The sequence below is a fragment of the Lethenteron reissneri genome, chromosome 12 (genome assembly GCF_015708825.2).
Source record: "Lethenteron reissneri isolate LAM-NWPU_2019-01 chromosome 12, ASM1570882v1, whole genome shotgun sequence".
Classification (NCBI taxonomy): Eukaryota; Metazoa; Chordata; class Hyperoartia; order Petromyzontiformes; family Petromyzontidae; genus Lethenteron; species Lethenteron reissneri.
In genome coordinates this window covers 3353226-3366148 of record NC_083790.1, presented here as the reverse complement: position 1 = coordinate 3366148, position 12923 = coordinate 3353226, and the positions used below count along the sequence as shown (strand labels likewise).

The window sequence follows — 12923 nt, the reverse complement described above, 5'->3', positions numbered from 1 at the left end:
AATATTTAGATGTATAATACTCATGGACTTGTCGGTGCCATTTTTTATCTGTCTCGCGAATTTTCTCCCTTGTTGGCTGACTGGCTTTCTCCGCTTTTAAGGAGTTGCCAAAAGAAAAACGCTGGTCATGACTCCGAGACACCCCTTTGCCAAAGCCTCGTGCGAGGCTCGTTCAACTCAGACGTGGCTCGTGTCGACCCTCATTGATTGTGACAGGTGCTGAGTCTGTTGACCTCGTGGTGTAACCCGCATTGGCCTGGCTCTGCTTTATGTAAGGCGGTGGGAGTTAGTGGGGTCAGGGGAAGAAGCGTTACATAATCCACTGTCGCGGTTTCCAATAGCTCATTGCCACATGTGGTCTGTCCGTGGCAATGTTCGGTTGAAGGGTGGATGCTCTGTTATATTTTTTGGTCTAATTGGCATTCGCTTTTCAATGATTGACCAATGTGAAGTGAAAATTGAAGGCGAGTCACTCTCTGAATAACAATTCTGATGACTATTCACGTATATACATTTTTTATCGAATAGGATTCTTAAAAACAAACTTATTTATGAAAACCAATGCATGTATAATTTTATATACGTCTATGATTAGTAATGTTTTCAAGTTCAGTGTAAAACATTTAAACGCAAATACATACATATTGGTCAATGCCGCTCATACTTGGAAAATCCCATTCGCCACAGTTTGACTGCCAGCTTAGAATTTTCAATTATTATTCGTATTCAACAAATCAAAAGAAACACAACACCTGTATGGACGTTATTTTCAGTTATCACTCAATCTTTTCCCTTGTGTTACCAATGCCAATGTTTGCGATGTGCAAGCGTGAATGTGCTTGCGAAGTAAACAATACTATTGGAATAACATTGGGAAACAGAAATTGTAACACGTGGATTAGAAAGCATATGCAACACAGCCCAAAAGATCGCCGGCTGCCATCTCCCCACACTGGAAGAACTACACAGTTCACGTTGCATCAAAAAAGCACAGAACATTATAAAGGACTCTTCTCACCCTGGACACTCACTGTTTGAGCTGTTGCCATCAGGCAGACGATTCAGATCAGTCAAAACAAGGACAAACAGATTCAAACAGAGCTTTTATCCTACAGCAATCACCACACTCAATAATGCTAATTAATTATTAAGTAATAGTGTTTACAATTGACTGTGAAATAGAGATGTGCGATGACAAAATGTAACCTTATGTGGGTTTGTGGGTATACTTGGGCTGTTTTTATATATAGTATAAATTGATTATCTTTCATTTAATTTTATTTTTATTTTCTTGTTTTATTTAATTTAAATTTATGAATGATGCCCTGACTGGTGAGCATTTTAAATTTCGTTGTACTGGTGACAATGACAATAAACGATCTATCTATCTAAAATCAATTTTTTTGGCTGTGAAGCAAAGTAAGTGGGATTGGGACAAGACACGTCACTCGAATGAATGGTGGCCGCCTCTATATTTGGAGTTTGCATGTCTCTCTTTCCTTCCACATTTAGAATCAATACGCCTTTGGAGTTTGTAGCTGCGGCTATATATTTTCACGTGATGATAATCACTTCATTGAGCCAGTATTTGTGGCCAGGTCGCATCTGGAAAGGAGATACATAGCGCAATGGGCCTTACCTGGTAAAATAAATAAAACATCTTCTTGGTTCTTTCGGTAAAGTCACGTAGAAGGGAAGTAATAAAATAATAAAAATAAAACATAATAAAATTATTCTCACGACGTTTCTTATCGACAGACATGTTCTTCACCTGAGGACGGCTGCTTGCGTTGTGGCCGAAACGTCGTGAGAATTATTTTATTATGTTTTATTTTTATTATTTTATTACTTCCCTTCTACGTGACTTTACCGAAAGAACCAAGAAGATGAATCCCTGCAGTCACGAAAGCTTTAAATCGAAATAAAACATCGTTAACGAATTAGTCGAGACTAACAGTGAAGTGACATACTCTTAGTTCTTTCGGTAAAGTCACGTAGGTAAAAAATGAAATTAAAATTTATAAAAATAAAATAATAAAATCACGACGTTTCGGAGGCAGCACAAGTCTCCGTCATCAGGTGGGACCGTCACAGCCAGATTTTCTGCATCAAAGATTTGATTTTCAGATTTGATGCAGCAAATCTGGCTGTGACGGTCCCACCTGATGACGGAGACTTGTGTTGCCTCCGAAACGTCGTGATTTATTATTTTATTTTTATTAATTTTAATTTCATTTTTTACCTACTGTGACTTTACCCGAAAGAACTAAGAGTATGAATCCTTGCAGTCACGAAAGCTTCAAATCTATAAGTGAAGTGTCAGCCAAAGGAAGGGACACACTCAAGAAGGATGGCGATGGGAGAGATGGAGCAATGAAATCAGCTGGTGGTGGACAGAATCTAAACGGCTTGCTGCATCGCGAGTCCTACGAGAGATGGATGGCAGCGGCAACTTGTGAACACCTTCATCCAGCAGTGGATAGATCATTGCTGATGATGCAACATAAAATAATATTGCCCCGTACATGCGTCGGAGCTGCTGTAGTGGAGGGGAATGAAATGTCTGGCTGGGTTAATGTCTTCGTAATTAACATTGGCGGTGCTCGTATTATGCCGCTTTGCTGTTTGGTGCAGCTGATGTGAGCACAATGCACCGATGAATATCGATCTTTGTCACTTTCATTGCTTGGCGCATTCATTTTTAATGCATTAACATTTCAGATTCAATAAATCACTATATTGATTTGAATGCATTGCTGGTAGGCTTTTTTTTTATTCGAGGCAACATTTTTCTTTTGTCTCAGTTTAGTGTTTGAGAAATGGCCCAGGAGGTGATTAATGTTACCAAATCTTAAAACAAAAATCACATCCGAGCCAGCAGTTACTGCAGAAGCAGACATCGTGCAGTTTCTCAAGTGGGCTTGCTACACATCCTGATTTTCCCTGGATCGTCCCATTTTCGAGAAAGCTCTCCTGGGAAATCTATGATCCTTCGGGAGACGTTAAAAGTCCCATGCATTTTGCCAGTTGCGTAATAATAACCACGGTACTAAACCACTCAAGACAATGCATTTGCATATGGCTCTCCCCTCTTCTGTTAGTGTAAGATATTCTTCTTCCCATGATACCTTAGGTATGCCACGGTGATGAGATGTTAACTGACTCGCCTGGCATACAGGATGGTACGTGGGTTCGATTCCAACCCTGACCTCTGTTTTCCTCTTTTGTATGGATTAATCACAGCAGATTAGATATGCAACTTTAGATTTGCTATCCACTCAATTGCCTGTTCAGATGCAGAGTGGATCTCGCCCGTTCCTCCTTTAAAGAAGTGAAGACAGCGACAGCAGCGGAGTTTTCACGATGCAGGTCGATGGTTTGGGATTCGTGGCTGCACTCTCACATCACCGAATCGTTGTTGCGCAAATTTGTGCATCATAAGGTGGCCGCATCGGCCACGTGGTCTGGTCCCGATTTGGTTGATGGTCGACCACTGGCAGTGTGGAAGGTTGAAACCGAGAGGTTCGATGGTAGGGCCCTGTATGAGATGTTTATTTTTGACGTCGGCTGCAGTCCAGACTTGCCTCCATCTCTCGCCATTCATTTGTATTATGGCGAGGAGTGAGGCTGCTGTGATGCAGAAGGAGTGGCGTTATTTCAGGCGAACAGGCGGCACTTGGTTTACGTTGCGATGTATCGGAAGGTGCCGGTTTACGGGAATGTTTTGGTACTCCCAGACGGCCGCCGTTTCACGATGGATTTGCGGCAGAGTGACGTGGATAAACACTGGGAGCCACTGCGTCGGCGTCTGACGCCATGCTGCTGTACATTTGGAGTTTGCATGTTCTCCCCGTGGTCGCGTGAATTCTTCTCCGGATACTCCGGTTTTTCCCTCCACATTTAAAATCAACGTGCGTTTAGAGTATCTGACTGCGATATATTTCCACGTGATACGCCACTTCGCTGAGCTATCATTTGTGGTCAGGTCGCTTCTGAAAAAGTGCTGTATAGCTCAGTGGACATTACCTGCACCTCCGATTAGCTACGTACGTTGCGAAATAAGTTCAACATACATTCGTACTTGGACAAATAAAATTAGTTTCGTTTAGTGTCGAGGTGGCAGCCGTGTTCTCGCTGTGCCTCCACTGCTGCTCCTCGTGTTGCTTTAAGTGCTGAGCTCAGCAAGGTAGCTCCCAAGGTTGGCACCCCGAGGGCATGCATTCCTCCATGCTGGTTCCTAAACTTGTCTAGACAACAAGCAAACATCGTTGGGCAGGTGGGGATGCGAAGGCATCTGCCTGCAGCTCGGGGTCGCACTGAATTTTATTTTCATCACCGTTGCTGAGCACAGGGCCCCAAAGGTTCAAAACGTCAAGCGACCAGCAACAAACAGCGACTGTCCAAGCTGTAACAGATAAGAGTGCAACGTGCACTCCTTGAAATTGAGGGAAGTGATTCTAATAACTTTGCAACAGAGACGACTCGAGGGAATTCCAAAATTGGAGCAGTGTGAAGGGAGAAGCGGAGGGAGAATCATTGTGTCTTGCAGCGTGGTGAGTGGGTGAGTGAGTGAGTGAGTGGGTGAGTGAGTGGGTGAGTGAGTGGGTGGATGAGTGAGTGAGTGGGTGGGTGGGTGAGTGAGTGAGTGGGTGAGTGAGTGAGTGGGTGAGTGAGTGAGTGTGTGAGTGAGTGAGTGGGTGAGTGAATGGGTAAATGAGTGAGTGGGTGAGTGAGTGAGTGGGTGAGTGGGTGGGTGAGTGAGTGAGTGGGTGAGTGAGTGGGTGAGTGGGTGAGTGAGTGGGTGAGTGGGTGGGTGAGTGAGTGGGTGAGTGAGTGAGTAGGTGAGTGAGTGAGTGGGTGAGTGAGTGGGTGAGCGAGTGAGTGGGTGAGTGAGTGAGTGGGTGAGTGAGTGAGTGAGTGGGTGGGTGAGTGAGTGAGTAGGTGAGTGAGTGGGTGGGTGAGTGAGTGAGTGAGTGGGTGAGTGAGTGAGTGGGTGAGTGAGTGAGTGCGTGGGTGAGCGAGTGGGTGAGCGAGTGAGTGGGTGAGTGAGTGAGTGGGTGAGTGAGTGGGTGAGTGAGTGAGTGGGTGAGTGAGTAAGCATGTTGTTCTGACACATTAGCGTGGTTGGACAATGTGGGATGGGACGAAACGGACACTCTGTAAAGTTTATAAAGGCATAGCGTAGCACCTTCGCGATCATTTATGCATGATGAGAATGGCGCAAATATTAAACGAAGTTACTCCCATTGCTCTGTCCATGTCAATCCCAGATTGCCAATTTCTCCAGGCGCAGGGTGTTGTAGCGTTCGACGCACAAGATGCCCCAACATCGGCACAACTTCTAGATTGCTTTCTGCCCCTGGCTCCGTTGCACTCAGGCTGATACCGCTTCATTAGGGTGGCTGGCGCTACAGGCCCCCTTCTGTGCTTGATTTCCCCATCAGACAGAGGGCTACTGTGGAGCCTCTGCAGCGTGGGCAGCTTCAGAAGTAGCTGACGTGATGGCTGCTCCCACAGGGGTGTCCACAGAGAAGGAGCGGGGGTTTCAATTTTAGCTGGAGTCGTCCAGGGCTGAGATCAGGAAAATATCTGCTTTTACCAACAAAGCACCAGAGCAATCCATTGTCAGTCTGCGTACTATTAACTTGTATATTAATCAAGGTAATTGTTATTTACAGGCCTCCATGACATCATACATTAATATAGACCCGCAAAGGTAGTAATTTTCTGTCAAATATTACACTATATTTTTCATAGAATAAGCTGAGTTGCAATTATGAGAGTTGTAATATATTTGGCTAGACCACGATGTGTAACTTTCTTCCGATTGAAATTTAGCCCAATTTCCACCGCTGCCTTTATCGATTCATTTCCATATGAATTTGGCATTTCTCATGGTAAACGGATGTTTAAATGATCTCGCGTGCAGGTGTTCAGCAGATTGTTGCAATGCAGGACTGTGAGGAATGGCGACGGCTTTGGGGAGGCCTTCATCCATGGCCGCCGACGATGATGATGATGATGATTGATGATGATGATTACGATGATTCCAAAGTTGAATGTCTTTTCATTGTTTGAGGATAATGTCTCTGGCTTTGACGGGTCAGCCTCAGCATTGGTAACGATTATGCGTGCGACGATTCCGTCGGCTCGTCAATTAATATCAACTTTGAGTTCCCAATACATGCATGCAGTGAGCCGTGTAAAATAAATCTAAGTATCTAAAAACATAGAAATCTTAAGGATTTTGTCGACATTGTTTGTGATGGGTTTCACGTGGCCTTGCAGCCGCTAGAGGCTGCTACGTTTGCCACAACGTCAAACAAAATAGGAATCTATTCCTGGAGGGGGTGGCGGTCTGGGGGGGGGGGGGGGCAGGGGGGGATAGGTGAATGGCGACACCCCAAGTGATTTTACTGCCACACTGTGCACATGCGCCAACGGCTGGGCAGGGCATTCAGCCGTGTGGTGGCTTTTGGACATTTAAGGCTCATACTGATTTTCTGTGATTTGCGTAGTTTATTATTTTTTTAAAGGTGTCAGGCATCGAGGAAAAGATACACAGAGAGGGAGAGATAGAGACAGAGAAACCAAACCAACGTTCAACGCATCCTCCTACTCTCTTCCAACCCCTGATGCTGGATTGCACGTTAACCAGAATTGTTAGAGCGCGGTGAATAGCACCGGACGTGAACACACAGAAAGGGCTTTTTTTTAAAAAAAGAAACAAAGGGCAGGCTGGCTTGAAATAGTGTGGGAAGGGCGGGCCTTCAGAGGCTTTTAAGCAGAGCTTGGATGTCCGTAACGTGGCAATTTGATCCACGTATTTTGGCATTGGCCCCGTTAATTTTTTTTATAATTTTCCGCGGTCCCATGATAGCGTCTCCCGAGGCCTCGCTCGAGTGTGTGTGGGCGCGTGTTGAAACACGCTCTTAAAAATTCCTCGGTTTTGTGTTTTTTGGCGTGTTGTTTATTTATTTATTACGTGTAAGCCGTCGGCCCCAGAGATCTCGCGGTGCCGCAAACTTCTCGTTTTTTTCTCTCTCTCTCTCTCTGGTCTTGGAGGGGGCGCTGGGCAGGCAGAGCACGGCTCCCGCTTTGGTTACAAACGATGTAATTAATGCGATTTATGTTGCTGCTGCTTCGAGTGAGCTGAGATGGGTCCGGGGTGTTTGTGCGGAGGAAGAAAAAAAACCTCAAAAAATCAGGGGAGAATTGGGGGGGGGGGGGGGTGTGGGGAAGTGAGCATTGTGGGAAACCGTCACGAGGCAATTGGCCGTACGAGACAGACGATGCCAATTTCTTTTGTTGCGTAATACAAATGTAGTTCGTTTTTTTTTCCCCCCCACCCCATAAAATGTTTCCCCTGAGCCAAGTCCCATTCGACAGGATTTAGGACGGGGTAGTTCTTATCGGAAAAGCAGTCTAATGAGCGGCATCGTAGTAACGCACCTTTACCGATGAATGTAAACGCAACGTTTATTTGTTTATTCTGCAGCCCGTTGTGAGTTGGCCACGATGCGCTGGATAGTATGCGTGCCCGCAACACCGCTGCTGCTTCAGTCGCAATCCACGGAGTGTTCACATTTGATCGATTTGATGCTACGGTTAAAGCAGTCCACGGTTTCAATTAGGTTCCTGTGTCTTTATCGATGTCTATCTTATCTGTTTAGAGTCGTGTGTGGGGATGAAACAACCGAGGAAGGAATATCCAATACGATTTAATGAGGTCCGCTTTTCTGCCAACGTATCTGGAATTTCTGTTGACAGTATGAATGGCAATGAGATGTTTTATATTGTTCCAAAAATGCGTTCGAAGAAAGCCAATCAAAATGGTCAGCGTTCAGCTGACCTGATCAGTGTTAAATCCATAATTGCAATCCAGAGGTTGTCGGTTCAATTCAATATCCCGGCACGGCAGCTGAAGCAGTGGACGCACCACAGTTAGTCAAAGGGTAAGTCCCAAAGACAACTGGTCAGCGTGAACGAGTAGGCAAAAAAACCACGTGAAGGGGCATGAGCAGTTTATCTCTTTAACATAATGTGCGTAAAAATAAAGTCAGCGGTTGCAACACTTATCTTCAATCCACGTGGAATGTAATGCCCACTCGAAGCATCTGCAAGACTGCAATCCACGGATCTTGTCCTTGATAGTGCAGCCGGTATCGTTTTAAAAGTGTCAGAGGGAACGTATGATTACAGACAGATAGAGGCCGGAGGGGATTGATATCCACCGATGATACTCTGATTGCCCAAAGAACATGTCTGGGTATGAATTTCTGTCTTGAGTATAAATGTTTTTTTTTCTAACACAGTGCCAATTCTTTCTAAGTATAGCAGCGTAAAAAAAAATAAGAAAGGTGATTGTGGTCGATGACAGGTTCTGCAGCATCATGGATACGTAAAGTAATTGATGTTAAAGGTGCAGCCCTGCAATATTTTGCTCACACCGCTACAGGCTGAACAGCCTCTCTAAGGGTGCCTAAGTGGCCAGATGTTAAATACCTCGCCTGGTATGCAGGAGGTCATGGGTTCGATTCCGACTTTGACGCCTATATATTTGGAGTTTGCATGTTCTCCCCGTGGTCGTGTGGAATTTTTCTCCGGGTCCTCTGGTTTTCCCCTCCACATTTAGAATCAACGTCACGCGTTTAGAGTATTTGGTTGCAATAAATGTCCACGTGATAAGCCGCTTCGTTGAGCTATTATTTGTGGCCAGGTCACTTCTGAAAAAGAGCTACGTAGTCATCTTCTTGGTTCTTTCGGTAAAGTCACGTAGAAGGGAAATAATAAAATAATAAAAATACAACATAATAAAATAGTTCTCACGACGTTTCGGCCACAACGCAAGCAGCCGTCCTCAGGTGAAGAACAGGTCTGTCGGAAAGACAGCGTTGTGGCCGAAACGTCGTGAGAATTATTTTATTTTGTTTTAATTTTATCATTTTATTATTTCCCTTCTACGTGACTTTACCGAAAGAACCAAGAAGATGAATCCCTGCAGTCACGAAAGCTTTTAATCGAGAGCTACGTAGCTCAATGGGTCTTACCTGATAAAATAAACATTTAGTTTTTAGTTTACTTGACGCAGCCCCTTTAGAGGGTATTTTTTGCCTACTCCTTCATGCTGGCCAGCGGTCTTGGAAGAGCTAGGAAGAGAAAGGAGTGCCAACACTTTACCCCACCACACTTGACCTGCCATTCGACTACCTGTGGCGTAGACTACACATGTATACGTCGGTTGTGTCAACGGAGCTGGGTGGCTGATTTTAGAAACGCAGCACCTTCCCACTAACATCCATGTAACGTATTAAGTCAATTGTGATGTGTTCCAGGTACTGTAGCATATGTCACTAAGTAGCTCTCAGATGTGTTTTGGGGTTGTATTGCGTGTTGTTCAGTGTGATGTCCGACGTTCCGCTCCATGCACTGGCAGGTTCTTGCAGTGCAGTGCTGGAAGCTTCCATGGGAGCTGAATAGAAGAAGTTCCCAGCATATGGAGCGAAACGTCGGACAACGTGCCCAACAGCACGTGGTTCTACCCAAAATCAACACGGAAATTTATTGAGAAAATATTCACTTCAATATTCAGTTCCTCACAAAGCTCCCAGCACACGGAGCGAAAAGCACACGTAACAGCACGTGTAACAGCACGTGTAACAGCACGTGGTGCAGCACGTGTAACAGCACATGTAACAGCACGTGTAACAGCACGTGTAACAGCACGTGGTGCAGCACGTGTAACAGCACGTGTAACAGCACGCGTAACAGCACATGTAACAGCACGTGTAACAGCACGTGTAACAGCACACGTAACAGCACGCGTAACAGCACGCGTAACAGCACATGTAACAGCACGTGTAACAGCACGTGTAACAGCACACGTAACAGCACGCGTAACAGCACATGTAACAGCACGTGTGACAGCACGTGTAACAGCACGCGTAACAGCACGTGTAACAGCACGTGTAACAGCACACGTAACAGCACGTGTAATAGCACGTGTAACAGCACGTGTAATAGCACGTGTAACAGCACACGTAACAGCACGTGTAACAGCACGTGTAACAGCACGTGTAGCAGCACACGTAACAGCACGTGCAACAGCACGTGGTGCAGCACGTGTAACAGCACGTGTAATAGCACGTATAACATCACACGTAACAGCACGTGTAACAGCACGTGCAACAGCACACGTAACAGCACGTGTAACAGCACGTGTAACAGCACGTGTAACAGCACGTGGTGCAACCCGAATAAAACAACGGATAGTCGATACAGCAACACAGCATAAACCTATGCAGTGGTGTTACAATAGTTTTTTTTTCCGTAGGTAATTTCAGGTTGCTGGTAAGGACAGGCTACTGCGATGTGTTTGGCAAGCGTGAGCTGTCAGTGAAGCAATCCAACTGGCCGGCTGCCTCTTTGCAGCGCGTGAGGGTGAAATGTAATCTGGAATAAAGCCCAACTAAGCCTCCCTGTAGCAACCACTACTGCAGATGTCACTGGGATAGCCTTCTGCAAACCTGTGCGCGTATCTGTGATGTGTGCCAGCGGTCGTTTGCCAACACATGTTTGGAATAGTTTGAGCTTAATTCAAAAAAACCATCTAGTCATGTAATTGACTATTTGTAACAATAATCATGCACGGGGGGTGGGGGGGGGCATGGTGAAGACATATATAGAATGAAATACTAACAAGGGAGAAAAAGCATGAATATGCATGGTTCAATTATTATTATTATTGAAATGCTTCTTCTGAATAATCTGCTGATGGAAGAATTAATTTGCAAGGGTGTATAGGGTGTCGACTGATACGTTAACAGCAACACGCATGTACCAACATTCTATGTCTATAACTTACACAGTACGTGTTTACTATGGAATTAACATCGAACGCATCGATAAACACCCTGGCGCACACCACCATATCACATATAATATTTCTGCGGGCTGTAACAGTTTCAACAAAATATATTAATACTGGTAGGAACCTCCTGGTTACACCAGCCCACAGGGGATTATTGTGTCCGTCGTGCAGGGAGGGCCTGGGTGGGGAGGGAGGGGCTGGGTGGGGAGGGTGGGAAGGGGCTGGGTGGGGATGGTGGGGCTGGGTGGGAAGGGAGGGGATGGGCTGGGTGGGGAGGGAGGGGCTGGGTGGGGTGGAAGGGGTGGCGCTGGGTGGGGAGGGGCTGGTCACCCCGTGGTGCCCTTATAAAACTCAACGTTTAACCTACTCACGCCGGCTTGTGCCCGCCCTCACAGTCGGGCATATTTGCGGAATACACCACGCCTCCGTTGACCCTGGCCATTGACCGAGCAACCCAACGTTCCTACCAGCTCCCTCCGCAGGAATGTGTTTACGTCGAGTTCCGTGGCACATTACGGGTGTGTTGGAGATCGCTCCACATTGAAGCGTCTACCGTCTTCTGAGCGAGAGGAGTGCCCATTTAGATTTCCATCCCAATGGAATGTTACGTTGCTATGATTGTTGGGACCAAACAGCAGCTTGTAGTTATTGTTGGAGTTAAGCAATTAGTTATTGGATGCCAAGTGAGCCAGACTTCTATTGTGATGCGATCTCTATTTGAGCTGTGAGATATAATCTGCATAGGGAGTTGTAGACACGCGGTATCGACGTTTTGTTTCTCCCTATAATAATCCCAGCTGTGGATTCTTTCATGCTTTGCAACAAACCTTTGTCCTCGGGTGTATTTATTTAGCAGTAATAACGACATCATGCATATTGACATCGTCCCGAGTGGAGGTGCATGCTAAGAAGGCTTTTCCATGGAACTATGGGAGCAAAAGCATGAACAAATGTTAATTAATTATGAATAATAATATATAACGGTCCATGCGATAACCAGTGCATCACCACTCTTCACAGGCCTGTCGTATTATGCTTACATTATGTAGGCCTCATGTTTACTATGGGGTTTTCGTGTTATCCACGATAAAAAATTTGTATTTGTGCCACTCATAAAAAAACCGTATTCTTGCAGGCACTTAAGTAACCGTCATTTTAAGTTTCATTCAACCGTCACATTTTTTTCAAGTCGATTTCTTTGCAAAATAGAAAAGTCACATTCATTCGAAAGTCTTTGCCGTCTCATTAAGAGTACTTTGCTGTTGTTACAGGTGCTTGGTTTGGACACTGCGGAAAAAAAAGAACCCAGTTGTTCCGCAGTTCCATGAAGCCTTTGCTAAACGTCCATGGGCCAGAAGAAGGCAATTGCCTTTGATTTTTGCGCGGAGGGCAAAAACTCCTTTCAGCGGTTGAACCTTGAACCGGGCGATGAACAAACCCGGGCACTGGAGCAGAGCGGAGGGCAGCGAAAGCCCCGCGCGATGAATGAGGCATTATTGTGACTCTACAGAATAACGCGCGGCACGTCAAACAATGATTGTCGGTGTCGCATGAAGTGAATCATCATGATATATTCCGGCCACTGCCCTGTCTGGTCAATGTGACGCATTCATCAAGGCCTCTTTACAACGGCATGCTGGGTAGTCTATTGTGGGTATTTGTGCGTCTGAGAGCCTTTCTTCATGCGTGTGTGTGAACTGCTTTAAGTGTTGAATAATATAGCCCACGTGGATATGAAATACGTAACCTCACGTGATAAAATACTTTCCCGATGTAGATTAATAATGAACAATTTACACACCTTTTTTTAAACCCACTACTCGATGATCGACTCTCCACACACCGTGTTGGTCATGAGGTTTGTTTGACCATACTTCACCATGCCGGTCAATGCAGGTTGGCAAAGGGGGGGATGTCCAGGGCTAGTTCATATTTCTGATATTAGCTGTGGATGGACGTCAAACTCAGGCCTCTCTGGGTTCATATAGTAGTGCGCTATCCAAAGCGCCACCGTTCCCCGATTATATATAGAAAGTGGTATTGAAACAAACAT

At 45.5% G+C, this 12923-nt stretch overlaps 1 protein-coding gene across 2 annotated transcripts in view; it reads left to right on the top strand.

The window, feature by feature from the left end:
* The window catches only part of COL5A3 (collagen type V alpha 3 chain), a 169679-nt gene that overhangs the window by 35277 nt on the left and 121479 nt on the right, over nucleotides 1-12923 (top strand). The window lies entirely within an intron of this gene.